This window comes from Acipenser ruthenus, chromosome 54 (assembly GCF_902713425.1).
Source record: "Acipenser ruthenus chromosome 54, fAciRut3.2 maternal haplotype, whole genome shotgun sequence".
NCBI classification, from domain to species: domain Eukaryota; kingdom Metazoa; phylum Chordata; class Actinopteri; order Acipenseriformes; family Acipenseridae; genus Acipenser; species Acipenser ruthenus.
In genome coordinates, this window is record NC_081242.1 from 4,659,171 (window position 1) to 4,664,577 (window position 5,407).

Consider the following 5,407-nt stretch of genomic DNA (forward strand, 5'->3'; position numbering starts at 1 on the left):
TTACCCATGTTTTTTGGCATCTCGTAAGGTAAGTCAAATAATCATAAATAAAACGTGTTTTTTTATTAGGTTAAGTCATAACAGGTTTTATTTATATTATTATTATTTATTAGTAGACGCCCTTATCCAGGGCGACTTACAATTATTACAAGATATCACATTATACATTATTTCACATACAATTACCCATTTATACAGCTGGGTTTTTACTGGAGCAATCTAGATAAAGTACCTTGCTCAAGGGTACAACAGCAGTGTCCCCCCACCAGGGATTGAACCCACAACCCTCTGGTCAAGAGTCCAGAGCCCTAACCACTACTCCACACTCTCTAAGAGTTTGATTGGTACTCAATACTTGTAAATAAGGTTAGTTGCCTGGATTTAGCAAGGCTTTTTTTAGCAGGGTGTGTAATTTTCATATTTCCACTGTAGGTTGTGGTAACTTTATTATTTACTATAATGAATCAGACAATTATACTTTTATAATTATTCGAATGACATGGTTTATTGATTAATGAAATATTATTCTTGACTACATTTGTTTACATTTGATTCAAGATACAGAAACATCACAATGAATGCAACCCATTCTTTTGCAGTGATGGCTTTCTGCATGAGGTGTTAATTATGTTATTAATTATAAGTTTTACATTATGTGTGTGTTTTTCTTTTATAGTTGAGTTGTTTTTAATCATTATGTTTAAATTGAGTGTGTATGTGTTTTGTTTCCTGTTTTAATATGCAGTATTGTGTAAGTTTCGAGTTCTTTCACTTCCAGTCGGCAAAACCAGCTACTATCAGTTTTGCATAGCCTAACACGACTGGAATCACAGATAAGTGTTGGAGCTAAACGCCAAAAGGCAGGATATTAGCAGAGATAGTGTGAGATGGGGGGAAGGGAACTGAAAGACAAGAGGGATGCACCCTGCTAGGTACAATGTGGTATTCAACCCCCCCTTTTCCCCCGCAGCAGGAATGTGCAATGATAGAGTGGTAACCCCTATCATTGGACAGAAGTAAGACAAATAGGAGTGGAGTCAACAAGTGTTCACAAAGGTATAAATGCCTAACATTGTAAAGTTTCGTCAGTCTTTTCATCTCTTTCGAATTGACTCCATGGATATCCGTGCTTTCTAATACAAACATATGCACTGAGGTGTACCGAGGCCTTGTCCAAAGTTTAAATCTTGTGCTTATATGATTGTACTGGAGGTATACTTTTCTTGTACATAAAAGTGTTTTTGAATCAAAAACCATTTGTCAGCTTAATTTCTTCACTACATTCTTGTTGACTAATGGTAGTCTCACCTAACTTGCAGTCAAAAAAGTAAGTAGTTATTGCCTTTCAGAAGATGTCCAGAGGTAGTTGTTATCAGTCCATTTCGACCCAGACAACACAAATGAATACAGTCTCCCTCTAAGCTTATATAGAGGTGCATCTCATTTGGCTCTGAACATGCGCAGTCTTAATCCTATAGAATTCCATACTCTAACATCTGGGTTTGGTTTACACCTGTTTCACATTAGCTGATACAGCACTCTTCACATAGCATGAACCTATACAATAGAGACCATTTTACCATTTTAACATGGATACCTTTAAGGCCCTGCAATAGAAAACGTTAGGTTACCGTAACCCTGGTTCCCTGAAAGGGAAGATGACCACCAACAACATTTGGTATGGGATATGCCTGCCTATTGGTAGGTATTTTCTGAGAGTTGCCGATAGGCCCCTTCCTGGGATGACACCCTCGGTCCCGCCTATCAAGGGATTAAAACCGTCATACTGAGGAAGCCATTTCTTTTTTTGCATTGAACCCGTGAGGGTGACTGATGCGACCTTGCAGTTGGTGGTCGTCTTCTCTTTCAGGTAACCAGGGTTACGGTAAGTAACGTTCCCTTTCAATTCGAAGATGATCACCAACAACATTAGGTATGGAACAATTTATAACAGAGCCGTCGCGAGGGAGAAGGAACGGCAGCATACGAGGGACACGTCAGAACCGTAAAACCGAAGGTTAGCGGTGCAACCGTGCAACCTCAAGGACTCTCGTGCCTATTGAAGGCAAGTAAGGATCTACCATATTAAAGCGGTAGAACCTGGAGAATGTATGCGGTGTAGCCCAGCTAGCCGCCGTAAATATATCGGACAGCGAGGTCCCTCTGAAGAAGGCCCAAGATGTAGTCAGAGACTGCTGCAGTGCAGCTACTAGGGTCCGTATACCGTGACAGACAAAGAGCTGGTCAGTATGACGCAGAGCTCTTGTCCTATCCACGTAGTACCTCAATGCCTACATCGGGCAGAGGAAATTCAATTTGCTATCCTCCTCTGAAACAAACGGAGGTGGATGGAAAGACTCCAATTCCACAGATTGATTCATGTGGAAGGCTGTAATCACCTTGGGGAGGAAAGCAGGGTTTGTACACAGTGACACCTTGCTGCCATCGTCCCAAAAACATATACAGGAGCTGTGCACAGACAGCGCCTGCAGCACACTGACTCGCTAGCGGAGGTCATAGCCATGAGGAAGGCTGTCTTCATAGACAGGTACTTATCTATGGAGTGTATAGGCTCAAACGGGGCCTTTGTGAGAGCCTCCAGTACAACAACAAGGCTCCACTCGGGGAGAACGGTCTTGAGAAACCGGGTCACCACAAAATGCGCACCCGGAGATACCGAATCTATGGGGGAATGGCACGCAGAGATAGCCACTAAACACACCTTCAATGTGGAAGGTGACCTACCAGCATCAAGCAGTTCTTGTAGAAACTGCAAGGTAACCGGCATGGGGCAAGAGGTTGGGTCATGCTTTCTAGTCAGACACCAATTTTGGAAATACTTCCACTTATAGGCATACAGTGACCTAGTGCAGTCAGCCCTAGAGCTCTGCAGAGTACCCACAACTGCGTCTGATAGCCCTAGGGCTGTCCAGCATTCCTGTTCAGAGTCCAGACCCATAATTGGAACCTCAAGGTTCTGGTTGCAAGAGAGTGCCTCTCGTCTGACCAAGAAGATCCAAGCGAAGCGGGATCTCCCAGGGCTGGCCATGTATGAGCTTGTGACAGGGTGGCTGGGCAGTGACGTCAAGTCAGAAGTAGGAAGGAAACTGACAAACACAAGTTAACAAACACAAGTTAAGAAACACAAGTTCTCCTGAGCCATTGAGGGGCCGCTAGGAGAACTGTGGCAATGGTACTGGCGGGAACACGTAAAGGAGCATCCTGGGCCACTCGTGGGCTTGGGTGTCAACGCAGAGTGGACCGCCGAAGAGGTGGAGGGAATACCACAGAGGGAAATGTGTCATCTCCGCCGAGGCGAAGAGATCATCCTGCGCCTTCCCAAACCATTCCCAAATGCACTCCACCACCGGCGAGAGGAGTCCCCCACTCTAATGGATGCTCACCCTCCCTCGACAGGAGGTCCACTGCCCAGTTCGCCACTCCAGAAAGATGCATTGCTCGTAGGGACAGCAGGTTCCGTTGTGCCTAAATCAGGAGCCGGAAGGTAATGCGAATCATCCCCAGGGACCAGAGGCCGTCCTGGTGGTTGACATACACCACCACTGATTGGTTGGACCAGTTCGGACCAGCACATGTTTCCCATGAAACACTGGAAGAAAGTGCTGGAGAGCCAGAAAAACAGCCTGCAGCTTCAGCATATTTGTTTGCAGGGCTGTCCAATGGTCTGACCAGGTGCCACGGACTCCTCTTCCTTCACAGACCGCCCCACAACCCAAGTTGGAGGCGTCTGTTGTCACCACTTGGCAAGTTAATGCCACTCCCATCCACACACCCCTGCACAGGTGAGAGGGCATCTTAAGACCGCGGAGCACGTGTGAGACACTGTCAGCCGACGGTGTCTGTCGCGCTTGGGGTGTAAGTGGAACGCATTGAGCCACGCTTGGAGTGGGCGCATGCGTAATACACCCAGCTCAATGGCTGATACAGCTGTGGCCATCAGACTCAACAATTTTTGGAACTGCACCAAGGGGGCCTTCGATCTCTGTTGGAAAAGGGAGAGACAACCCTGAATAACTGCTACTCTGTCGTCCAACAGGTATGCGTGCATCATACTAGAGTCCAGCCGGAGCCCCAAGTATGTCATGCACTGCACCGGTATAAGCCGACTCTTTGCTCTTTGATGGTGAGGCCCAGCCTCGCCAGATGTGCGTCACAATCACTGTGTCAGCCACTGCTCCGAGGGCACCAAGCACGATGCGCAACGGGTGCAGTAAGCACTGAGCGCACTGTGTGCACCAGACACCGAGTGCACTGGACAATGCGTGCACCGAGTGCACCGAGGCACTGAAGTACCAAGGGCTGAGCGTGCACTGAGGTACGAGGCACTGGGGGGCAGCTGAAGCAGCGGTGCCTACCCTAACCATGTGTAGTCACACGCCTGGTCAGCGTGTAGCTTATACCAGGGGACACACAGGCTGAAGCCACGGCGGGGGAATCTGTGGATGGAGTACAATGAAATATATACAGTCACAACAATATTACAAGGGAGCAGACTGCTATTGTTGTTGATTTATTTTTTTTGAAGGCCCGACGCACCGAGGTGGGCAGGCCAGGGCAGCCGACGAGGTCTACTCTACAGCGGGTGGAGGACATGGCCTGCTGTTGTTTTGTTTTGTGTCTGGTGCACACAGTGCGCTCAGTGCTTACTGCACCCGTTGCGCATCGTGCTTGGTGCCCTCAGAGCAGTGGCTGACACGGTGATTGTGACGCACATTTGGCAAGGCTGGGCCTCACCATCAAAGAGCAAAGAGTCGGCTTATACCGGTGCAGTGCACGACATACTTGGGGCTCCGGCTGGACTCTAGTATGATGCACGCATACCTGTTGGACGACAGAGTAGCAGTTATTCAGGGTTATCTCTCCCTTTTCCAACAGAGACCGAAGGCCCCCTTGGTGTATTACGCATGCGCTTCACAGAGGACTGCTGGCATCAGACAACTCCTGGCGCCAGAGGGAAAAGGCTTGTAAGGTTTCAATTGAAAATTAAAAAACTTGGACCATAATACAGAAACTGGCACCTTATCCCCACATGACTGCTCTAGCACATCAAAAATGTGTCGAGGTGTACACCTAGACCACTTCTCAAAAAATGAAAATTACTCACTTTATAATATAATCACTAAGAGAATAAACAAATATCCCCACAAGAGGGCAAACAAACACAAAGAAAAGCAACGGCATAAAGTTAAGAATAAAACAAACAATAAGTCCCTTTTTGCAGCCTCAGTAGAAGAAAAATACAGTCCAAAAAACAATGTTTGTCTTTATCTTGTCTTGATCTCCACTGGTATCCTAACTCTGTCTTCTTAAAGCTGGAGGAGAGAGAGAGAGAGAGAGAGAGAGAGAGAGAGAGAGAGAGAGAGAGAGAGTTTAAAATCCATTTATT